This window comes from Stegostoma tigrinum (assembly GCF_030684315.1).
Source record: "Stegostoma tigrinum isolate sSteTig4 chromosome 24 unlocalized genomic scaffold, sSteTig4.hap1 SUPER_24_unloc_2, whole genome shotgun sequence".
NCBI lineage: Eukaryota > Metazoa > Chordata > Chondrichthyes > Orectolobiformes > Stegostomatidae > Stegostoma > Stegostoma tigrinum.
The window spans coordinates 459,564-485,548 of NW_026728042.1; the positions used below are offsets into that span (position 1 = coordinate 459,564).

The 25,985-nt window shown below is 48.3% G+C and overlaps 1 long non-coding RNA gene across 2 annotated transcripts in view; it reads left to right on the plus strand.

The window, feature by feature from the left end:
• Positions 1 to 25,985, plus strand: part of LOC132207541 (uncharacterized) — a 393,348-nt gene that overhangs the window by 360,009 nt on the left and 7,354 nt on the right. For both annotated transcript variants that reach the window (XR_009443524.1, XR_009443525.1), the window contains exon 7: positions 24,979 to 25,247. This is a non-coding gene — a long non-coding RNA (uncharacterized LOC132207541). The remainder of the gene's footprint in view (positions 1 to 24,978; positions 25,248 to 25,985) is intronic.

Genomic DNA, 25,985 nt, shown 5'->3' on the forward strand with positions numbered 1-25,985 from the left:
GACTGTGGGAAATGGGATGCAGTGACTGTGGGAAATGGGATGCAGTGACTGCGTGAAATGTGATGCAGTGACTGCGTGAAATGGATGCAGTGACTGAGGGAAATAGTATGCAGTGACTGAGTGAAATAGGATGCCCTGACTGAGTGAAATAGGATGCCCTGACTGAGTGAAATAGGATGCCCTGACTGAGTGAAATGCGATGCAGTGACTGACGGAAATTGAATGCACTGACGGATGGAAATTGAATGCAGTGAGAGAGTGAAATTGGGTGCAATGACTGTGGGAAATGGGTTGTAGTGACTGAGAGAATCGGGATGCAGTGACTGAGTGAAATTAGACGCAGTAACAGAGTGGAATGCATTGCAGTGACTGATGGAAATTGAATGCAGTGACTGAGTGAAATGGGATGCCGTGACGGATGGAAATTGAATGCAGTGACTGAATGAAATGGAATGCTGTGACTGAGGGCAATGGGATGCAGTGAATGAGTCAAATGGGATGCAGTGACTGAGGGAAATGAGATGCAGTGACTGAGGGACAGGAGGTGCCGTGACTGAGGGAAAGTAGATGCTGTGACTGTGGGAAATGAGATGCAGTGGCTGACTGAAATGGGATGCAGTGACTGAGGGAAAGGAGATGCAGTGACTGATTGAAATGGAATGCTGTTACTGTGGGTAATGGGATGCTGTGACTGAGTGTAATGGGATGCTGTGACTGAGAGAAATGTGATGCTGTGACTGAGCGAAATGGGATGCTGAGACTGACTGAAATGGGATGCTGTGACTGAGGGAAATGGGGTGCAATGACTGAGGGAAATGAGATGTAGTGACTGAGGGACAGGAGGTGCCGTGACTGAGGGAAAGTAGATGCAGTGACTGTGGGAAATGAGATGCAGTGGCTGACTGAAATGGGATGCAGTGACTGAGTGAACTAGGATGCAGTGACAGAGTGAAATAGGATGCAGTGACCGTGTGCAATGGGATGCAGTGTCTGAGTGAAATGGGATGCAGTGACTGAGGGAAAGGAGATGCAGTGACTGATTGAAATGGAATGCTGTTACTGTGGGTAATGGGATGCTGTGACTGAGTGTAATGGGATGCTGTGACTGAGAGAAATGTGATGCTGTGACTGAGCGAAATGGGATGCTGAGACTGACTGAAATGGGATGCTGTGACTGTGGGAAATGGGTTGCAGTTACTGTGTGAAACATTTGCAGTGAGGGAAATGGGGGGAGTGACTGAAATGGCAGGGAGTGACTGACTGAAATGGGAGAGAGTGACTGAGGGAAATGGGCCGCAGTGCCTGAGTGAAATGGGATGCAGTGACTGAGGGAAAGGAGATGCAGTGACTGAGTGAAGTGGGAGGCAGTGACTGAGTGAAGTGGGAGGCAGTGACTGAGTGAAGTGGGAGGCAGTGACTGAGTGAAATGGGATGCAGTGACTGAGTGAAATGGGATGCAGTGACTGTGGGGAGTATGGTGGGATGACTGATGGAAATTGATTCACTGTCTCAGTTGAACAGGATTCACTGTATCCGTTAAATGGGATGCAGTGACTGAACGAAATGGGATGCAGTGACTGATTGAAATGGGATGCAGCGACTGACTGCTAATGTGATGCAGTGACTGATGGAAATGGGATGCAGTGACTGATGGAAATGGGATGCAGTGACTGATGGAAATGGGATGCAGTGACTGATGGAAATGGGATGCAGTGACTGATGGAAATGGGATGCAGTGACTGATGGAAATGGGATGCAGTGACTGAACGAAATGAGATGCAGTGACTGAACGAAATGAGATGCAGTGACTGAACGAAATGAGATGCAGTGACTGAACAAAATGAGATGCAGTGACTGAACGAAATGATTTGCTGTGACTGAGGGACAGGAGGTGCCGTGACTGAGGGACAGGAGGTGCCGTGACTGAGAGACAGGAGGTGCCGTGACTGAGGGAAAGGAGATGCAGTGACTGAGGGAAAGGAGGTGCGGTGACTGTGGGAAATTGGTTGCAGTGACTGTGAGAAAAGTTTGCCGTGACTGTGGGAAAAGGGACGCAGTGACTGAGGGAAATGGGACACAGTGACTGAGTGTAATGGGATGCAGTGACTGAGTGAAAATGGATGCAATCACTGAGTGAAAAGGGATGCAGTGACTGAGGGTAATGGGATGCACTGCCTCAGTTCAATGAGATTCACTGTCTCAGTTAAATGGGATGCAGTGACTGCATGAAAAGGGATGCAGTGACTGAGTGAAATGGGATGCTGTGACTGAGTGAAGTGGGATGCTGTGACTGAGGGAAGTGGGATGCAGTGACTGTGGGAAATGGGGTGCAGTGACTGAGGGAAAGGAGATGCAGTGACTGACTGAAATGGGAGGTAGTGACTGAGTGAAGTGGGAGGCAGTGACTGAGTGAAGTGGGAGGCAGTGACTGAGTGAAGTGGGAGGCAGTGACTGAGGGGAAGGGGATGCAGTGACTGAGTGAAATAGGACGCAGTGACTGTGGGAAATGGAATGCGGTGACTGTGGGGTATAGGGTGCTGTGACTGACGGAAATGGATGCACTGTCTCAGTTGAATCGCATCCCCTGTCTCCATTAAAGGGGATGCAGCAGCTGAGTGAAATGGGATGCAGCGGCTGAGTGAAATGCGATGCAGCGGCTGAGTGAAATGCGATGCAGTGACTGAGGGAAATGCGATGCAGTGACTGAGGGAAATGCGATGCAGTGACTGAGGGAAATGCGATGATGTGACTGAGGGAAATGCGATGCAGTGACTGACTGAAATGCGATGCAGTGACTGAGTGAAATGGGATGCAGTGACTGAGTGAAATGGGATGCAGTGACTGAGTGGAATGGGATGCAGTGACTGAGTGAAATGGGATGCAGTGACTAAGGGAAATGGGATGCAGTGACTGAGTGCAATGGGACGCAATGACTGAGGATAATGTGATGCCGTGACTGTGGGGAATATTGCGCGGTGACTGATGGAAATGGATTTGCTGTCGCAGTTGAATAGGATTCACTCTCTCCATTAAATGGGATGCAGTGACTGAGTGAAATGGGATGCAGTGACTGTGGGAAATCAGATGCAGTGACTGAGAGAAATCGGATGCAGTGACTGAGAGAAATGGGATGCAGTGACTGTGGGAAATGGGATTCAGTGACTGAGGGAAATGAAATGCAGGGACTGAGGGTAATGAGATGCAGTGACAGAGGGAAATGCGATGCAGTGACTGAAGTAAAGAAGATGCAGTGACTTGGGGAAATGGGTTGCAGTGACTGGGGGAAATGGGTTGCAGTGACTGAGTGAAATGGGTTGCAGTGACTGAGTGAAATGAGCTGCAGTGCCTGAGTGAAATGTGCCGCAGTGCCTGAGTGAAATGTGCCGCAGTGCCTGAGTGGAATGGGATGCAGTGCCTGAGTGGAATGGGATGCAGTGCCTGAGTGAAATGGGATGCAGTGACTGAGGGAAATGGGCTGCAGTGCCTGAGTGAAATGGGATACAGTGACTGAACGAAATGAGATGCAGTGACTGAGGAAAATGAGGTGCAGTGACTGAGGGAAATGAGTCGCAGTGACAGAGGGAAATTAGTTGCAGTGTCTGAGGGACAGGTGGTGCCGTGACTGAGGGACAAGAGGTGCCGTGACTGAGGGACAGGAGGTGCCGTGACTGAGGGACAGGAGGTGCCGTGACTGAGGGACAGGAGGTGCCGTGACTGAGGGACAGGAAGTGCCGTGACTGAGGGACAGGAGATGCAGTGACTGTGGGAAATGAGATGCAGTGCTGTGGGAAAGGAGATGCAGTGACTGTGGGAAATGGAATGCTGTGACTGAGGGTTATGGGATGCACTGTCTCAGTTCAATGAGATTCACTGTCTCAGTTAAATGGGATGCAGTGACTGAGTGAAATGGGATGCATTGACTGAGTTAAATGGGATGCTGTGACTGAATGAAATGGGATGCTGTGACTGAGGGAAATGGGATGCAGTGACTGTGGGAAATGGGTTGCAGCAACTGAGGAAAGGACATGCAGTGAATATGGGAAATGGGATGCACTGACTGAGTGAGATGGGGTGCTCAGACTGAGTGAAATGTGACGCAGTGACTGAGTGAAATGTGACGCAGTGACTGAGTGAAATGTGACGCAGTGACTGAGTGAAATGTGACGCAGTGACTGAGTGAAATGTGACGCAGTGACTGAGGGAAAGGAGATGCAGTGACTGTGGGAAATGGAATGCTGTTACTGAGGGTAATGGGATGCTGTGACTGAGTGTAATGGGATGCTGTGACTGAGAGAAATGGGATGCAGTGACTGAGCGAAATGGGATGCTGAGACTGACTGAAATGGGATGCAGTGACTGTGGGAAATGGGTTGCAGTGACTGTGGGAAACGTTTGCAGTGAGGGAAATGGGAAGGAGTGACTGAGTGAAATGGGAAGGAGTGACTGAGTGAAATGGGAGGCAGTGACTGAGTGAAATGCGAGGCAGTGACTGAGTGAAATGGGAGGCAGTGACTGAGGGAAATGGGACGCAGTAACTGAGTGTAATGCGCTGCAGTGACTAAGGAAATGACATGCAGTGACTGAGTGAAATGGGATGCAGTGACTGAGTGAAATGGGATGCAGTGTGTGAGGGTAATGGGACGCAGTGACTGAGGGTAATGGGACACAGTGACTGAGGGAAATGAGATGCAGTGACTGAGGGAAAGGAGATGCAGTGACTGTGGGAAATGAGATGCAGTGACTGTGGGAAATGGAATGCTGTGACTGAGGGTAATGGGATGCACTGTCTCAGTTCAATGAGATTCACTGTCTCAGTTAAATGGGATGCAGTGACTGAGTGAAATGTGATGCAGTCACTGAGTGAAATGTGATGCAGTCACTGAGTGAAAGGTGATGCAGTGACTGAGGGAAATGCATTGCAGTGACTGAGCTAAGTGTGATGCAGTGACTGAGTGAAATAGAACGCAGTGACTGTTAGAAATGGAATGCGGTGACTGTGGGGTATAGGGTGCTGTGACTGACGGAAATGGATGCACTGTCTCAGTTGAATCGCATCCACTGTCTCCCTTAAAGGGGATGCAGCGGCTGAGTGAACTGCGATGCAGCGGCTGAGTGAAATGCGATGCAGCGGCTGAGTGAAATGCGATGCAGCGGCTGAGTGAAATGCGATGCAGCGGCTGAGTGAAATGGGATGCAGTGACTGACTGAAATGGGATGCAGTGACTGACTGAAATGGGATGCAGTGACTGAGGGAAATGGGATGCAGTGACTGAGGGAAATGGGATGCAGTGACTGAGGGAAATGGGATGCAGTGACTGATGGAAATGGGATGCAGAGACTGAGGGAAATGGGACGCAGTGACTTAGTGCAGTGGGACGCAGTGACTGAGGATAATGTGATGCCGTGACTGTGGGGAATATTGCGCGGTGACTGATGGAAATGGATTTGCTGTCTCAGTTGAATAGGATTCACTCTCTCCATTAAATGGGATGCAGTGACTGAGTGAAATGGGATGCAGTGACTGTGGGAAATGGTTTATAGTGACTGAGAGAAATGGGATGCAGTGATTGAGAGAAATGGGATGCAGTGATTGAGAGAAATGGGATGCAGTGACTGTGGGAAATGGAATTCAGTGACTGAGGGAAATGAAATGCAGGGTCTGAGGGTAATGAGATGCACTGACTGAATGAAATGCGATGCAGTGACTCAGTGAAATGAGATGCAGTGACTGAAGTGAAGGAGATGCAGTGACTGAAGTGAAGGAGATGCAGTGACTTGGGGAAATGGGTTGCAGTGACTGGGGGAAATGGGTTGCAGAGACTGTGGGAAATGGGTTGCAGTGACTGAGGGAAATGGGATGCAGTGACTGAGTGAAATGGGCTGCAGTCCCTGAGTGAAATGTGCCGCAGTGCCTGACTGAAATGGGATGCAGTGCCTGAGTGAAATGGGATGCAGTGCCTGAGTGAAATGGGATGCAGTGCCTGAGTGAAATGGGATGCAGTGCCTGAGTGAAATGGGATGCAGTGCCTGATTGAAATGGGATGCAGTGACTGAGTGAAATGGGATGCAGTGACTGAGTGAAATGGGATGCAGTGCCTGAGTGAAATGGGATGCAGTGCCTGAGTGAAATGGGATGCAGTGCCTGAGTGAAATGGGATGCAGTGCCTGATTGAAATGGGATGCAGTGACTGAACGAAATGAGATGCAGTGACTGAGGGAAATGAGGTGCAGTGACTGAGGGAAATGAGTCGCAGTGACAGAGGGACAGGAGATGCTGTGACTGTGGGAAATGAGATGCAGTGCTGTGGGAAAGGAGATGCAGTGACTGTGGGAAATGGGTTGCGGTGACTGTGAGAAAAATTTGCACTGACTGTGGGAAAAGGGAGGCAGTGACTGAGTGAAATTGGCTGCAGTGACTGAGTGAAATTGGCTGCAGTGACTGAGGGTAATGGGACACAGTGACTGAGGGTAATGGGACGCAGTGACTGAGGGAAATGAGATGCAGTGACTGCGGGAAATGTGATGCAGTGACTGAGGGAAATGAGATGCAGTGCCTGAGTGAAATGGGATGCAGTGCCTGAGTGAAATGGGATGCAGTGCCTGAGTGAAATGGGATGCAGTGCCTGATTGAAATGGGATGCAGTGACTGAACGAAATGAGATGCAGTGACTGAGGGAAATGAGGTGCAGTGACTGAGGGAAATGAGTCGCAGTGACAGAGGGACAGGAGATGCTGTGACTGTGGGAAATGAGATGCAGTGCTGTGGGAAAGGAGATGCAGTGACTGTGGGAAATGGGTTGCGGTGACTGTGAGAAAAGTTTGCACTGACTGTGGGAAAAGGGAGGCAGTGACTGAGTGAAATTGGCTGCAGTGACTGAGTGAAATTGGCTGCAGTGACTGAGGGTAATGGGACACAGTGACTGAGGGTAATGGGACGCAGTGACTGAGGGTAATGGGACGCAGTGACTGAGGGAAATGAGATGCAGTGACTGAGGGAAATGTGATGCAGTGACTGAGGGAAATGTGATGCAGTGACTGAGGGAAATGAGATGCAGTGACTGAGGGAAATGAGATGCAGTGACTGAGGGAAACGAGATGCAGTGACTGTGGGAAATGGAATGCTGTGACTGAGGGTAATGGGATGCACTGTCTCAGTTCAATGAGATTCACTGTCTCAGTTAAATGGGATGCAGTGACTGAGTGTAATGCGATGCAGTGAGTAAGGAAATGACATGCAGTGCCTGTGTGAAATGGGCTGCAGTGCCTGAGTGAAATGGGATGCAGTGACTGAGTGAAATGTGATGCAGTGACTGAGGGAAAGAAGAAGCAGTGACTGACTGAAATGGGAGGTAGTGACTGAGTGAAGTGGGAGGCAGTGACTGAGTGAAATGGGATGCAGTGACTGTGGGGAATATGGTGGGATGACTGATGGAAATTGATTCACTGTCTCAGTTGAACAGGATTCACTGTCTCGGTTAAATGGGATGCAGTGACTAAGTGAAATGGGATGCAGTGACTGATTGAAATGGGATGCAGTGACTGATTGAAATGGGATGCAGTGACTGACTGATAATGGGATGCAGTGACTGATGGAAATGGGATGCAGTGACTGAGGGACAGGAGGTGCCGTGACTGAGGGACAGGAGGTGCCGTGACTGAGGGACAGGAGGTGCCATGACTGAGGGAAAGGAGATGCAGTGACTGAGGGAAAAGAGATGCAGTGACTGTGGGAAATGGGTTGCAGTGACTATGAGAAAAGTTTGCCGTGACTGTGGGAAAAGGGACGCAGTGACTGAGGGAAATGGGACACAGTGACTGAGTGTAATGGGATGCAGTCACTGAGTGAAAATGGATGCAATCACTGAGTGAAAATGGATGCAATCACTGAGTGAAAAGGGATGCAGTGACTGAGTGAAAAGGGATGCAGTGACTGAGGGTAATGTGGTGCAGTGACTGAGTGAAATGGGATGCTGTGACTGAGTGAAATGGGATCCAGTGACTGAGGGAAATGGAATGCAGTGACTGTGGGAAATGGGATGCATCGACTGAGAGAACTGGGAGGCAGCGGCTGAGTGAAATGGGATGCAGCGGCTGAGTGAAATGTGAGGCAGCGGCTGAGTGAAATACGATGCAGTGACTGAGGGAAATGTGATGCTGTGACTGAGGGATATGCGACGCAGCGGCTGAGTGAAATGGGATGCAGTGACTGTGGGGAGTATGGTGGGATGACTGATGGAAATTGATTCACTGTCTCAGTTGAACAGGATTCACTGTCTCCGTTAAATGGGATGCAGTGACTGAGTGAAATGGGATGCAGTGACTGAGTGAAATGGGATGCAGTGACTGAGGGAAATGAGATGCAGTGACTGAGGGATATGCGATGCAGTGACTGGATGAAATGGGATGCAGTGACTGAGTGAAATGGGATGCCGTGACTGAGGGAAATGGGATGCCGTGACTGTGGGGAATATTGCGCGGTCACTGATGGAAATGGATTTGCTGTCTCAGTTGAATAGGATTCACTCTCTCCATTAAATGGGATGAAGTGACTGAGTGAAATGGGATGCAGTGACTGTGGGAAATGGGATATAGTGACTGAGAGAAATGGCATGCAGTGACTGTGGGAAATAGGATTCAGTGACTGAGTGACATGGAATGCAGTGTCTGAGTGAAATGGGATACTGTGACTGAGGGAAATGGGATGCAGTGACTGAGTGAAGTGGGATGCAGTGACTGAGGGAAATCGGATGCAGTGACTTCTGGAAATGGGAGGTAGTGAGTGACTGAAATGGGAGGTAGTGACTGACTGATATGGGAGGTAGTGACTGACTGAAATGGGATGCAGTGCCTGAGTGAAATGGGCTGCAGTGCCTGAGTGAAATGGGCTGCAGTGCCTGAGTGAAATGGGATGCAGTGCCTGAGGGTAATGGGATGTAGTGACTGAGTGAAATGGGATGCACTTACTGTGTGGAGTACTGTGGGATGACTGTTGGAAATTGATTCACTGTCTCAGTTGAACAGGATTCACTGTCTCCGTTAAATGGGATGCAGTGACTAAACGAAATGGGATGCAGTGACTGAGTGAAATGGGATGCAGTGACTGAGTGAAATGGGATGCAGTGACTGACTGATGATGGGATGCAGTGACTGATGGAAATGGGATGCAGCGACTGAGAGAAATGGGATGCAGTGACTGAACGAAATGAGTTGCAGTGACTGAGGGACAGGAGGTGCCGTGACTGAGGGACAGGATGTGCCATGACTGAGGGAAAGGAGATGCAGTGACTGTGGGAAATGGGTTGCAGTGACTGTGAGAAAAGTTTGCAGTGACTGTGGGAAAAGGGATGCAGTGACTGAGGGAAATGGGACACAGTGACTGAGTGTAATGGGATGCAGTCACTGAGTGAAATGGGTTGCAATCACTGAGTGAAAAGGGATGCAGTGACTGAGTGAAAAGGGATGCAGTGACTGACGGTAATGTGGTGCAGTGACTGAATGAAATGGGATGCAGTGTCTGAGTGAAATGGGATGCAGTGACTGAGGGAAATGGGATGCACTGCCTCAGTTCAATGAGATTCACTGTCTCAGTTAAATGGGATGCAGTGACTGAATGAAAAGGGATGCAGTGACTGAGTGAAATGGGATGCTGTGACTGACTGAAATGGGACGGAGTGACTGAGTGAAGTGGGAGGCAGTGACTGAGGGTAATGGGATGCAGTGACTGAGGGTAATGGGATGCAGTGACTGTGTAAAATGGGATGCTGTGAGTGAGGGAAATGCGATGCTGTGACTGAGGGATATGCGATGCAGTGACTGGATGAAATGGGATGCAGTGACTGGATGAAATGGGATGCACTCACTGAGGGAAATGCGATGCAGTGACTGAGTGAAATGTGATGCAGTGACTGAGGATAGGACGCAGTGACTGAGGGAAATGGGGTGCAGTGACTGAGTGAAGCGGGATGCAGTGACTGAATGAAACGGGATGCAGTGACTGAGGGAAATGGGATGCAGTGACTGAGGGAAATGGGATGCAGTGACTGAGGGAAATGGGATGCAGTGACTGAGTGTAATGGGATGCAGTGACTATGGGAAAGGAGATGCATTGACTGAGTGAAATGGGATGCAGTGACTGAGGGAAGTGGGGTGCAGTTACTGAGTGAAATGTGATGCAGTAACTGGGTCAAAATATGATACAGTGACTGAGTGAACTGGGATGCAGTGACTGAGGGAAAGGAGATGCAGTGAATGTGGGAAATGGGATGCTGTGACTGAGGGAAATGGTATGCTGTGACTGAGGGAAATGGTATGCTGTGACTGAGGGTAATGTGATGCAGTGACGGAGGGTAATGTGATGCAGTGACTGAGGAAAGGAGATGCAGTGACTATGGGAAATGGGTTGCAGTGACTGAGTGAAATGTGATGCACTGACAGTGAAATGTGATGCACTGACAGTGAAATGGGATGCAGTGACTGTGGGAAATGTGTTGCAGTGACTGTGGGAAATGTGTTGCAGTGACTGTGGGAAATGGGTTGCAGTGACTGTGGGAAATGGGTTGCAGTGACTGTGGGAAATGGGTTGCAGTGACTGTGCCAAATGGGTTGCAGTGACTGAGTGAAATAGGATGCAGTGACTGAGTGAAATAGGATGCAGTGACTGAGGGAAAGGAGATGCAGTGAATGTGGGAAATGGGATGCAGTGACTGACTGAAATGGGACGGAGTGACTGACTGAAATGGTAGGCAGTGACTGAGTGAAATAGGATGCAGTGACTGAGTGAAGTGGGAGGCAGTGACTGAGTGAAGTTGGAGGCAGTCACTGAGCGAAGTGGGAGGCAGTGACTGAGTGAAATGGGAGGCAGTGACTGAGGTAAATGGGAGGCCGTGACTGAGTGAACTGGGACGCAGTGACTGACTGAAATGCGATGCAGTGACTGAGGATAGGACGCAGTGACTGAGGGAAATGGGATGCAGTGACTGAGTGTCATGGGATGCAGTGACTCTGGGAAATGGGTTGCAGTGATTGAGTGAAATTGGGTGCAGTGGCTGAGTGAAATGGGATGCAGTGGCTGCGTGAAATGGGATGCAGTGACTGCGTGAAATGGGATGCAGTGACTGCGTGAAATGGGATGCAGTGACTGAGTGTAATGGGATGCAGTGACTATGGGAAATGGGATGCAATGGCTGAGTGAAATGGGCTGCAGTAACTGAGGGAACGGAGATGCAGTGAAAGAATGAAACGGGATGCAGTGACTGAGCCAAATGGGATGCAGTGACTGAGGGAAATGGGATGCAGTGACTGAGTGAAATGGGATGCAGTGACTGAGTGTAATGGGATGCAGTGACTATGGGAAATGGGTTGCAGTGATTGAGTGAAATTGGGTGCAGTGGCTGCGTGAAATGGGATGCAGTGGCTGCGTGAAATGGGATGCAGTGACTGAGTGTAATGGGATGCAGTGACTATGGGAAATGGGATGCAATGGCTGAGTGAAATGGGCTGCAGTAACTGAGGGAAAGGAGATGCAGTGATTGATGGAAATGGGATGCATTGACTGAGTGAAATGGGAGGCAGTGATTGAGTGAAATGGGATGCAGTGACAGACGGAAGTGGGGTGCAGTGAATGTGGGAAATGGGATGCAGTGACTGGGTCAAAATGTGATACAGTGACTGAGTGAACTGGGATGCAGTGACTGAGGGTTAAGGAGATGCAGTGAATGTGGGAAATGGGATGCTGTGACTGAGGGAAATGGTATGCTGTGACTGAGGGTAATGTGATGCAGTGACTGAGGGTAAAGTGATGCAGTGACTGAGGAAAGGAGATGCAGTGAATGTGGGAAATGGGACGCAGTGACTGAGTGAATTGGGATGCAGTGACTGATGGAAATGGATGCAGTGACTGAGTGAAATTGGTGGCAGTGACTGCGTGAAGTGGGAGGCAGTGACTGCGTGAAGTGGGAGGCAGTGACTGCGTGAACTGGGAGGCAGTGACTGCGTGAACTGGGAGGCAGTGACTGCGTGAACTGGGAGGCAGTGACTGCGTGAACTGGGAGGCAGTGACTGCGTGAACTGGGAGGCAGTGACTGCGTGAACTGGGAGGCAGTGACTGCGTGAACTGGGAGGCAGTGACTGCGTGAAGTGGGAGGCAGTGACTGCGTGAAGTGGGAGGCAGTGACTGAGGGAAATGGGACGCAGTGACTGAGTGAAATGGGACGCAGTGACTGAGTGAAATGGGATGCGGTGACTGAGTGCAGTGGGTTGCAGTGGCTGCGTGAAATGGGATGCAGTGACTGAGTGAATTGGGTTACAGTGACTGAGGGAAATAGGATGCAGTGACTGAGTGTAATGGGATGCCGTGACTGAGGACAATGCGATGCAGTGACTGAGGACAATGCGATGCAGTGACTGAGGGAAATGAGATGCAGTGACTGAGGGAAATGAGATGCAGTGACTGAGGGAAATGAGATGCAGTGACTGAGGGAAATGAGATGCAGTGACTGAGGGGAAGGAGATGCAGTGACTGAGGGGAAGGAGATGCAGTGACTGTGTGAAATGGGTTGCAGTGACTGTCAGAAATGGTTTGCAGTGACTGAGGGAAATGGAACGCGGTGACTGAGTGTAATGGGACACACTGACTGAGTGAACTGGGTCGCAGTGACTGAGGGAAATTGGAAGCAGAGACTGAGTGAAATGTGATGCAGTGACTGAGGGAAATAGGATGCAGTGACTGAGTGTAATGGGACGCAGTGACTCTGGGGACATGGGATGCAGTGACTGTCTGAAATGGGAGGGTGTGACTCACTGAAATGGGAGGGTGTGACTCACTGAAATGGGAGGCAGTGACTCACTGAAATGGGAGGCAGTGACTGAGTGAAATGGGATGCAGTCACTGAGTGAAATGGGATGATGAGACCGTGGGAAATGGGATGCAGTGACCGAGGGTAATGGGAGGCAGTGACTGAGTGAAGTGGGATGTAGTGACTGATGGAAATGGGATGCAGTGACTGAGGGAAAGGAGATACAGTGACTGTTGGAAATGGGATGCAGTGACTGAGGGAAATGGGATGCAGTGACTGAGTGAAATGCGATGTTGTAACTGCGTGAAATGGGATGCAGTGACTGCATGAAGTGAGATGCGTTGACTGTGTGAAATGGGATGCAGTGACTGTGTCAAATAGAATGCAGTGACTGAGTGAAATGGAATGCAGTGACTGAGTGAAATGGAATGCAGTGACTGAGTGAAATGGAATGCAGTGACTGAGTGAAATGGAATGCAGTGACTGAGTGAAATGCGATGTTGTAACTGCGTGAAATGGGATGCAGTGACTGCATGAAGTGGGATGTGTTGACTGTGTGAAATGGGATGCAGTGACTGTGTCAAATAGAATGCAGTGACTGAGGGAAAGGAGATGCAGTGACTGACTGAAATGGGATGCGGTGACTGAGGGAAATGGGATGCAGTGTCTGAGTGAAATGGGATGTAGTGACGAATGGAATTGGAATGCAGTGACCACATCAGATTTGGTACTGGTCATGAGCCTGGCCAGGTGTTAGATTTGGAAGTAGGTGATCACCTTGGCGATAGCGATTCCAATTCTGTTATGTTTACTTTAGTGATGGAAAGGTATAGGTGTACACCACTGGACAAGAGTTATATCTTCGGGAAAGGCAATTGCGATGAGATTAGGATGGGGAAGGAAACTGCAGGGGATGGGCACAATAGAAATGTGGAGCTTATTCAAGGAAAAGCTCCAGTGTGTCCGAGAGAAGTGTGTACCTGTCAGGCAGGGAGGAAGCTGTCGAGCGCGGGAGCCGTGGTTTACGAAGGAAGTGGAATCTCTGGTCAAGAGGAAGCAGAAGGCTTCTGTTACTATAAGATGTGAATGCTCAGTTAGGGTGCTTGAGGGTTACAAGGTAGCCAGGAAAGACCGAAGGAGAGAGCTCAGAAGAGCCAGGAGGAGACATGAGAAGTTGTTGGCGGATAGGATCAGGGTAAACCGTAAGGTTTTCTATCAGTATTTAAGGAATACAAGAATGACAAAAGTAAGATTAGGCCCAATCAAGGATAGTAGTGGTAAGTTGTGTGTGGAGTCAGATGAGATAGGGGAAGCGCTAAATGAATATTTTTCAACAGTATTCACTCTAGAAAATGACAATGTTGTCGAGGAGAATACAGAGATACAGGCTACTGGACTAGGTGGGATTGAGGTTCACAAGGAAGAGGTATTTGAAATCCTACAGAGGGTGAAGATAGCTATGACCCCTGGGCCGGATGGGATTTATCCTCGGATCCTCTGGGAATCCAGGGAGGAGATTGCCGAGCCTTTGGCATTGATCTTTAACTCATCATTGTCTGCAGGAAGAGTGCCAGATGACTGGAGGATAGCAATTGTGGTTCCCCTGTTCAAGAAGGGGAGTAGAGACAACCCTGGTAATTATCGGCCAGTGAGCCTTACCTCAGTTGTTGGTAAAGTGTTGGAAAAGGTTCTAAGGGACAGGATTTACAATCATCTAGAAAAGAATAAATTGATTAGGGATAGTCAGCACGGTTTTGTGAAGGGTAGGTCGTGCCTCACAAACCTTATTGAGTTCTTTTGAGAAGGTGACCAAACAGGTAGATGAGAGTAAACCGGTTGATGTGGAGTATATGGATTTCAGCAAGGCGTTCGATAAGGTTCCCCATAACAGACTATTGTACAAAATGCAGAGGAATGGAGTTGTGGGAGATATAGCAGTTTGGATTGGAAATTGGCCTGCTGAAAGAAGACAGAGGGTGGTAGTTGATGGGAAACATTCATCCTGGAGACCGGTTACTGGTGGTGTACCGCAAGGGTCGGTGTTGGGTCCACTGCTGTTTGTCATTTTTATAAATGACCTGGATGAGGGCGTAGAAGGATGGGTTAGTAAATTTGCAGATGACACTAAGATAGGTGGAGTTGTGGATAGTGACAAAGGATTGGTTGCAGAGAGACATAGATAAGCTGCAGAGCTGGGCTGAGAGGTGGCAAATGGAGTTTAATGCGGACAAGTGTGAGGTGATGCACTTCGGCAGGAGTAACCAGAAGGCAAAGCACAGGGCTAATTGTAAGATTCTTAGTAGTATAGATGAGCAGAGAGATCTCGGTGTCCATGAACACAGATCCTTGAAAGTTGCCACCCAGGTTGACAGGGCTGTTAAGAAGGCATACAGTGTTTTAGCTTTGGTTAATAGAGGGATCGAGTTCCGGAACCGAGAGGTTATGGTGAAGCTGTACAAAACTCTGGTGCGGCCGCACTTGGAGTATTGTGTACAGTTCTGGTCACCGCATTATAAGAAGGATGTGGAAGCTTTGGAAAGGGTGCAGAGGAGATTTACTAGGATGTTGCCTGGTATGGAGGGAAGGTCTTACGAGGAATGGCTGAGGGACTTGAGGCTGTTTTCAGCAGAGAGAAGAAGGTTGAGGGGTGACTTAATTGAAACATATAAAATAATCAGAGGGTGAGATAGGGTGGATAGGGAGAGCCTTTTTCCAAGGATGGTGACGGCGAGCACGAGGGGGCAGAGCTTTAAATTGAGGGGTGAAAGATACAGGGCAGATGTCAGAGGTAGTTTGTTTACTCAGAGAGTAGTAAGGGAATGGAACGCTTTGCCTGCAACGGTAGTAGATTCGCCAACTTCAGGTACATTTAAGTGGTCATTGGATAAGCATATGGATGTACATGGAATAGTGCAGGTTAGATGGGCTTGAGATCGGCATGACAGGTCAGCACAAGATCGAGGGCCGAAGGGCCTGCATTGTGCTGTAATGTTCTATGTTCTATGGCTAGCTCTCCCTGTGCTCTGTGTGATTTAACTTCCCTAGTGGACTACTGTGAGGAACCTTCTTGAACGCCTTACTGAAACCCATATACGTCCATGTTTCTGCCTTAATCAATGCTCTTCATTACTACTTTAAAAAACTCATTCAAATTACAAGTTATGATTTCCTGTGCACATGTGTCCTCGGATCCCATGGACTGTTTCCTGTTCTAACAGTCTTCAAATGGGGAATCTTGTCAAAAGCTCTGCTGAAGCCCAAGTAGACTGTATCAAATGCATTGCCCTCATCCACACACCTAGTTAGCTCTTCAGTCATAGATTCATAGAGTCATACAGCACAGAATCAGGACCCTCACTCCTAATCATTTGTACTGATCAAGTGTCCCAAACTTAACCGGTCCCATTTGCCTGCGTTTGGTATCCGTCTAAACCTTTCCTAATTGTGTACCTGTCCAAATGTCTTTTAAATACAGAAATTTTATCTGCCTCTACCACGTCTGTTGGCAGCTCATTGCATTCATGCACCACCCTCTGTGTGGGAAAAGTTGCCTGTCGGGTCACTTTTAAATCTTTCCCCTTTCACATTTGAACCTCCTCCCTTCTAGCTTTGGACTCCCCTACCTTGGTTATTCCCCATATCAATGCCCATCATGATTTTTTACACCTCTGGAAGTCACCCCTTCATCTCCGATACTCCAGGGAAAAAGTCCGAGCCTATCCACCACTCCTCATAAACCCTCCAGTCCCGGCAATGACCTTTTGTAATTATTTTTGCACCCTGTATAGTTTAACAGCGTTCTTCCTACGGCAGGGTAACCAGAATTCACTGAAGTATTATGACATAGAACATAGAACATTACAGCGCAGTACAGGCCCTTCGGCCCTCGACGTTGCGCCGACCTGTGAATCCAACCTGAAGCCCATCTAACCGACACTATTCCATTACCATCCATATATTTAGCAATGTTCATTTAAATGCCCTGAAACTTGGCAATCTACTCCTGTTGCAGGCAGGGCATTCCGCACCCATACTACTCTCTGAATAAAGAACCTCCCTCTGACTTCTGTCCCATATCTATCTCCCCTCAATTTAAACCTATCTCCACTCGTGCTCGCCATCCCCATCGAGGAAAAAGGCTGTCGCTGTCCACCCTATCTAATCCTCTGATTATCTTGTATGTCTCGATTAAGTTGCCTCTTCACCTTCTTCTGACAAAAACAGCCTCAAGCCCCAAAGCTTTTCCTCATAAGACCTTCCTTCCACACCAGACAAGATCCTAATAAACCTAATAATCCTTCCGATAATGTGGCGATCAGAACTGTACGCAATACTCCAAGTGCGGCTGCACCAGTGTTTTGTACAGCTGCAACATGACCTCATGGCTCCGAAACTCAAACTCTGTACCAATAAAACCTAACACGCCGTACGCCTTCTGAACAAGCCTATCAATCTGAGTGGCAACTTTCAGGGATCTACGCACATGGACATCGAGATCTTTCTGCTCATCCACACCACCAAGATTCTGGGCAGCACAGTGGCTCAGTGGTTCGCACTGCAGCCTCGGGCAATTGTCTGTGCGAAGTTTGCACGTTCTCCCCGTGTCTGCTTGCATTTCCTCCTGGTGATCCGGTTAAGGCGGATAAGAGAGGGGAGGGGAATATGTGTCTGGTGGCGGCATCCTGCTGGTGGTGGTTGAAATGGTGCCTGAGGTTGGTATGGATGTGGGCATGTGGGTTGATAGGTAAGGTCAATTGGAACCTTATGGCTATCTTGGGAGGGAAGAGAAAAGGTGAGGGCAAAAGTGCGGGAGCTGGGTTGGACACAGTTGAGGGCCCTGTTGACCACGGAGCCGGAGAATCCTCAGTTGAGGAAGAAGGTGGACATTTTGGAGGCTCCCTTGTTGATGTTGGCCTCATGAGAACATGTTCGATGGAGATGGAGGAAGTGAGAGAAGAGGTTGGAGTCTTTACAGAAAGTGGGGTGTGAGGATATATAGACCAGGTAGCTGTGAGAGTCAGAGAGTTTGTAATGGATATTAGTGCGAAGCCTACCCTCAGGAATGGAAGCAGAAATGTTGAGGAAGGGAAGGGTGGAGTCAGATAGAGCAGGTGAAAGTGAGGGCAGGACGGAAATTGGAGGCGAAGTTGATGAAGTTTTCCAATTTCAGACAAGAGAGAGAAGCAGCCGGATGATATCATTTATGTATCGGAGAAAGTGTTGTGGGTGGGAATGTTCCACGTACCCCATGAAGAGACAGGTATAACTCGGGCTCATGCAGGTGCCCGGAGCTGCTCCTCTTACCCGAAGGAAATGAGAGGAGTTAAAAAACAAGTTGTTGAGGGTGAGGATGAGGTCGACCAAGTGGAGGAGGGTGGTGGTGGGAGGGGAATGTTCAGGTCTTTGCTTCAGGATGAAGAGGACAGCCCTAAGAACCTCCCGGTGGGGAATGGATTTGTAAAGGAATTACACGTTCATGGTAAAGAGGACGCAGCTGAAACCGGCAAACTGTTGCTTCTAAACCTGCGTAAGATGTCAGAGTATTTCTGGATGTACGTGGGCAGGGCTTGGACCAGGGGACAGAAGATTGAGTCAAGGTCGGAAGAGATGAGTTCTGTGGGGCAGGAACAGGCTGAAACAATGGGTCTGCCAGGACAGTCTCATTTGTGGATTTTAAGGGGGACGTAGGAGCAACCTGTGGGGAGCTGTGGCCTTTCAGCTTGGAAACAGAGGGGGAAGATCACCGGATAGACCAAGATCAGTTAGTGTAGTAGATACAATGGCCCGGTGCGGTCATGGTCCAGGAGAAGTCGGAGGAGGTATCTGAGAGCTGGCGCTCAGCCTCTGCAAGGTAGACTTCAGCTCACCAGACCACAACAGCACCACCTTATCGGCAGGCTTAACAACAAAGTCAGGGTGAGATATGAGTGCGTGGAGGGCAGTCAGTTGGGCAGGACGTAGGTTGGGTTTGGTGCGGGGAACAGAGAAATTGAGGTGATATCACGTCGACAGTTCTCAATGAACAGATTGAGTGCACCTGCATCCCCACCTTAACAATTCTGCACTGAGGGGTGCCATGAACTGTATATTTTTCCGTAATAGTTGATTTCCCAAAGTGGAGCATCTCACATTTAATGGATTAAAATCCACTTGCCGTTTCTGCAACTGATCTGTATCCTTTTATGACGTCTACACTCATCACGATTCTCCCAATCATTCTATTGTCTGCAAACTTGCTAACCCATCCATCTATATTTTCACCTCTGTCGTTTTGTATAGACCACAAACAGCAGGGGTCCCAGCACAGATCCCTGCGGAACACCAATCGTCCTGGATCTACAGCCTGAAAAGCACCATTCCACCTCTTGCCTCTGTCTTCTCTGGGCAAGCCAGTTATGAATCCAAGCATCCAAGCCACCATGGACTCGGTGCATCTTAATTTTCTGGATGATCCTACCATGAGGCACCTTGTTGAAAGTATTGCTAAAATCCATGGAAACAATATCCACTGCTCTACCTTCATTGATCACATTCGTCACCTCCTCAAAAAATTCAGTCAAGTTAGTAAGACATGACATGACCTGCCCTGCACAAAGCCATGCTGACTGTCCCTAATTAGGCCATGCTGTTCCAAATACCGATAAATACAATCCCTAAGAATTCTCTCCAATAGCTTCCAATGAACGATGCTAAATTTTCCCAAGGTGTTCAGTGATGTGTAGGTTAGGTGAGTTATAGGTGGATGGGTCTGGGTGGGATGCAGTGAGGGGCAGTGTGGACATGTTGGGCTGACGGATCTGTTTCCACACAGAATGGATTCTCTGATTCATGATTCTATGATTTTACTGAGCGCAAAGGTACAATATTAACTCGTCATATTTGTCTCACCTCTTTACATATTGACAAGAAAGCTTTAATGTCAGTTTCTATGCATTTGCAACGTGTCTGCTGTCTCTAACAAGGCTGACTATATCTCCTTCTCTAATGCACATCTCCTGTCCCCTGACACTGAGAGGTGACACTTGCTTTTCATTCAGTACAATCAACAAAACAATAGCCTCCATATCAGATCCAGCGGCTTCTCTTAACGCTCAGACACTGTTCTTTTTTTCCTCCAGGTATTGACCACTCATCATTTCTAATTCCTCATCTCATCTCTCTCTCATGCTCCCTCTCTCTCTCAGTCTTTATCTCTCCTCTCCCTGTTCTCCCCCATCACTTCACTCACAGGCACAAACAGAAGTTCACAGTCACACTATGTTGCACATGCATATCCTGTCCCTCATGCACAAACACACTACACACACAAAAAAAAAAGTCAGGAACACAGTCTCTCTCAAACACACTCTGTCACATTCTCACTCATTCACAGTCCATACCGCCACACAGTCGTACACGGTCTTGCACACATTCTGTGGCACACTTGCATGCACTGTCGCAGGATCTTTTGCCAATGCTCTCACTCTCAAGTACACACACACTACCACAAATCTCTCCCTCACACACTTACGCTTGCAAATTCGCTTGCTGTCAAGCTCACTCACTCTTAGAGACACTCTCACTCCCTCATGCATGCTGTAACACTCCCTTCTTGTGCTAACTCTCTTTCACACACTCTTGAGCACAGTCACTGGCACACACATTCTGTCATGCGCACACTCACGCTTTCATGCACTGTCTTTGCACTCTTGAACACAATCATACGCTCACCTCTCTCTTGCACACAGTCAATTTGATTTGAGTCATCATTGTCACATGTGCCCAAGTACAGTGCAAAGTTTTCTTCTGCATGCAGTATAGACAGATCATACCATACAAGGCGCATTAGTGAAATGGAACATAGTGACAGCTACAGAGAAGATGCACAGAGAGCGAGATCAAAATTAGATTTTAGCTTTTCAGTGTCCTGTTCAGATGTCCAATAACAGCGGTGAAGAAGCTGTTCTTGAATCTTTTCACACATGTATACAAACTTGTTGACACCTTCCCTTCAGAAAAAGGGAGAAGAGAGTGTAATTGGCGGGTGAGAAGGGCCTTTGATTATGTCAGTTTCTTTCCCGAGGCAGCAGGAAGTATAGGTGGAATCAATGAATGGAAGGCTGGTTTGCATGATGGACTATGCTGTGTTCATGACTCTGTAGTTTCTTGTGGTCTTAGGAAGAGCTGTTGCCAAACCATGCCGTGACATGCATCCAGATAGGATGCTTTCTCTGGTACATAAATGAAAGTTGACCTTGTGGACACACCGAATTACCTTAGCCTGCTGGGGAAATGGAGACATTAGTGTGCGCTTTTGCCCATTGCGACGATCTGGGTGGACCAGGAGAGATTGTTGGTGATCGACACTCTCAACTATCTCCACCTCAGCAACATCTCTCTCACTGTCTGATGCAGGCGCGCACACACTCTCACATTCTGTAGCCTATTCTGTTTGTCTGTCTGTCTCTCTCTCTCTCTCTCTCAGTCTCACGCTCTCTCTCGCGCTCTCTCTGTCTCTCTCGCGCTCTCTCTGTCTCTCTTGCGCTCTCTTGCTCTCTCGCTCTCTCTCTCGCTCTCTCTCTCGCTCTCTCTCTCGCTCTCTCTCTCTCTGTCTCCCTCCACCCCCCGCCCCGGCAACCTCTCTGGCTTTGTCTCTCTCTCTCTTTCTCTCTCTCACACACACACCAACTAATTGCTCAGTCTTCCATGGTATCTGAATTGTTGGAAGAATTAACTTAGACTGAGCGTGGATTTTCTCCCAATATCGTTATGACAAAGCAGAACCAATTCTGCCTCGAAGAAGCAGGGCAGGAGCAAAATAATTAGGGATTGTTTTGCTAGAGGAACCGTGCTGTGATATGCATCCAGATAGGATGCTTTCTGTGGTACATCAGTGAAAGTTGCCCTTGTGGACACACGGAATTGCCTTAGCATCCTGGGAAGTAGAGACAACGGTGTGCTTTTTTGCCCGTTGCGATGATGTGGATGGACCAGTGAACTAATCTAAGCTCATCCCCCCGACACGATCCCATTATCATCCATATGCTTATCCAAGGACTGTTGAAATGCCCCTAATGTGGCTGAGCTAACTGCATTGGCAGGCAGGGGGTTTCACATCCTTACCACTCTCTGAGTAAAGAACCTGCCTCTGACATCTATCTCAAATCTATTACCCCTCACTGTTTAGCTGTGCCCCCTCATACAAGCTGATGTCATCATCCTCGGAAAAAGACCCTCACTGTCCACCCGATCTCATCCACTGATCATCTTGTATGTCTCTATTAAATCCCCTCTGAACCACCTTCTCTCCAATGAGTACAGACCCAAGTCCCTCAGCCTTTCTTCAGAAGACCTTCGCTCCAGACCAGGCAATCCTCTGCACCTTTTCCAATGCTTCCACATCCTTCCTGTAATGGGGCGACCAGAACTGTACGCAATATTCCAAATGAGACCGCACCAGCTTTTTGGACAGTTGCAACATGACATCACAGCTCTGGATCTCAATCCCTCTGCCAATAAAACCTAAAAGACCGTAAGCCTTCTTCACAGCACTATCAACCTGGATGGCAATTTTCAGGGATCGACATAGATGGACACCCTCTGCACAGCAACACGACCAAGAATCTTTCCATTGACCCAATATTCTGCCTTCTTATTATTCATCCCAAAGTGAATCACCTCACATTTATCTGCATTGAACTCCATCTGCCACCTTTCCGCCCAATTCTGCAGTTCATCCAAAGTCTACCTGTAACCTGCAACATTCTTCCACATTGTCCACCACTCCACTGACTTTAGTGTCAGCTGCAAACTTCCTAACCCATCTACCAATGCCTCCGTCCAAGTCATTTATGAAAATGACCAACAGCAGTGGTCCCAAAATAGATCCTTGAGACACATCACTAGTAACCAGACTCCAGGCTGAATATTTTCTATCAAGCACCACTGGTTGCCGCCTTAGCCAAAGCCAGTTTCTAATCCAACCTGCTAAATCTCCCTCAATCCCATGTCTCCATGTTTTCTCCAATAGCCTTCCATGTGGAACCTTATCGAAGGTTTTACTGAAGTCCACGTTCACCACGTCAACTGCCCGACCCTCATCCACATGCTTGGTCACCTTCCAAAATTGCTCAATGAGGCTTGTGAGACACGACCTGCCCTTGACAAATCCATGTTGACGATCTCCCATCAAATTGGTGCTTGCTCGATGATTATAAATCCTATCTCTTATAATCCTTTCCAAAACATTTCCTACAACAGACGGAAGGCTCACTGGGTTTGTAATTACCTGGGTCATCTCTACTGCCCTTCTTGAACAAGGGCACAACATGTGCAACCCTCCAGCCTTCTGGTACTAAACCTGTAGACAGTGAGGACTCAAAGATCAAGGCCAAAGGCTCCGCCGCCTGTTCCGTAGCCTCCCAGAGAATCTGAAAGTTTCGAAGGATGATGCGTTGTATCCGGAGGTTGGTGGGGTGGTACGTTAGGACGAGGGAGACTTTGTTTTGGTTGTTGTTGCTGGGGTGAGAGGGATTTGTTGCAGGAAATGCTGGAGACACGGTCGAGGGCGTTATCAACCACCGAGCGGTGGAAGTTGTGGTCTTTGAAAAATGAGGACATCTGAGATATACGGGAATAGAATACCTCACCCTGGGAGCGCAGATGCAGAGGCAAAGGAATGGGGAATAGGGGATGAAGTGTTGCGGGAATATGGTGGGAGGAGGTGTATTCTTGGTAGCTGTGGGAATTGGTGGACTTGAAATGGATATTTGTTTCTCAGTGGTTGGAAATAGAGAGGTCCAGGAGGGAGAGAGAGGTATCAGAGATTGTCTAGGTGAACTTGAAGTTCGGGAGGAAGGTGTTGGTGAAGTGGATGAACTGTTCGAGCCCCTTGTGGGAACACGAGCGGTGCCGATACGGCCATCGATGTAACGGAGGAAGAGGTGGGGTTGAGGGCCAGTGTAGGTACGGAAGAGGGAGCGTTCCATGTAACCTCCAAAGAGGCAGGCATCGCTTGGGCCCATGTGGCTACCCTGGCCACCCCGTTTGTCTGTAGGAAGTGGGAGGAATTGAAAGAGAAACTGTTGAGGGTTGTTCAAGGACCGGAACTTGCCCCTCCTCAGTGGTCAAAAACGCCCTCGACCGTGTCACCCGCATTTCCCACACCTCATCCCTCACACTCGCTCCCCATAATAACTACCAAAACAGTGTCCTCCTCGCCCTCACGTACCACCCCACCAACCTCCAGATTCAATGCCTCGTCCTCCGACCCTTCTGCCATCTGCAATCCGACCCCACCACCAAAGACGTTTTTCCCACCACCCTCAGGTGACTCCCTGATCCGCTGCACACTCCCCTCGGCTGCATCCAAAACGAGCCCACCTATCCCATCCTGCAACCTCAAACCCCACCCCCATTTCCTACCTCCTAACCTCTTCCCGCCCCCGAGACCTGTTCGTCCTCCCCGGACTGACCTATCCCCTCCCTACCTCCCCACCTACACTCACCTCGACGGGCTCCATCCCAACCTCTTTAAGTTGTCTGTCTCCTCTCCACCTAACTTCTCCTCTATCCATCTTTGATCCGCCTCCCCCTCTCTCGCTATTTATTTCAGAACTCTCTCCCCCTCCCCCTTTTCTGATGAAAGGTCTCGGCCCAACATGTCAGCTTTGGTGCTCCGAAGATGCTGCTTGGCCTGCTGTGTTCATCCAGCTGCGCACTTGGGTATCTCTACATCTCTTAACAACCTCATTAAGTGAGTTCTAGAGAGAACTGTGCAGGGTAGACTTTGGGTTTATCATTCTAACTTGCCAGTCCTGAAAGATGAAAGTTGGTTTGTGTTGGATGTTTGTCTCATAGCTACGAAAGATACACTGAAAGGATTTTTCAAATCTTTTGTTGAGAATTGTACCCATTTAGTCAGTAATCCTTTTCCTTTTTTAAAGCTTCCTTGGTAGTGACAAATTTCAAATATCTGCGGAATTTTATTTGGCTTTGTATTGGTTCTCTGTGATTCTCTGTTAATGACTCGACGACCTGCTAGCTGATGACAGAATTTATCATTGATGTGCTTCAGTCTTATAATATATATCCCAATTTCAGGAGAAAGTCCAGAGAGACCTTTTAAAGGAAAGGGGTTTAGAAAGAAAATCTATCGATCAAAATCATGAATAGTTGATAAATTATTTGCATTTCATATTTCCAGAACCTACCCCGGAAGAGAGAGCCCAGAGAATTGCCAAAGCTGTCCGCAAACAGTCAACAGAAGTGAAGGAAAATTGGGAGCAATTGAAAACCCGTGCGAGCAACTGGCAGAAACAGGTGGAAAAGGCGTTGGAGAAACTTCAAGAACTGCAGAAAGCTCTGGATGATCTTGAGGCTCATGTGATAACAGCTGAGGGGGTCCACACTGATTGGCAACCTGTGGGTGACCTGCTTATTGATTCATTGCAGGATCACATTGATAAAACCACAGTAAGTGCAATTACATTACACTTCACTTATGAACAGATGTAACCACAATGTTGTATGGAGACGATCAGTAATATGAGTACTTCAGTAATATTGATTGAATGGTTGTTAACTTAATTTGCAAATTAAAACTTAGTTGAGCATGCCTTCTGATGATATCACATCGTTAATATTAGTATAGTTGAGGATTCTATTAGTCAGTGACATCAGCTGAGTTATCTGCTTGTTGCCATGTTATCAGGGTTAAAGGTAAAGTCTTAGCACGCCATTTGGCGACTCCTTAGAGAGAGACAACTGGTTATGATTTAACCTGAAGATCACCACGCCTCAGTCAAGTAGAGCGGTTGAGGCGAAGACCCTTTGTGGTAAGCTCACTGGTATGGCAATTGAGCCCTCTCTGCAGGGCATCAGTCTGCATCAAAAACCAACCGTTCAGCCAACTGAATTTGAATAGAGTTTAGGATTGGAGAGCAATCCATGCAATTATTTTTTTTAATGAATGTTTCTCACTGAGACTCTCTCACTGGCAAACTTTTTAAAAGCCAGCTCAGCCATACAGGCGAGATCAGTTCCTGATCTCAGCTGAATTTTTTGACCTGGGGTGGGTCAGCGTTAGGAGTTCAGTGATTGGAATGAATTCTCATTAAGTTAGCGAGAGGGATACTACACGTGAATAGATCGATGTTTTGAGCAGAGGATGAGATATGAGCAAAAGTTTAATTGATGCGGAAGACCAGCCAT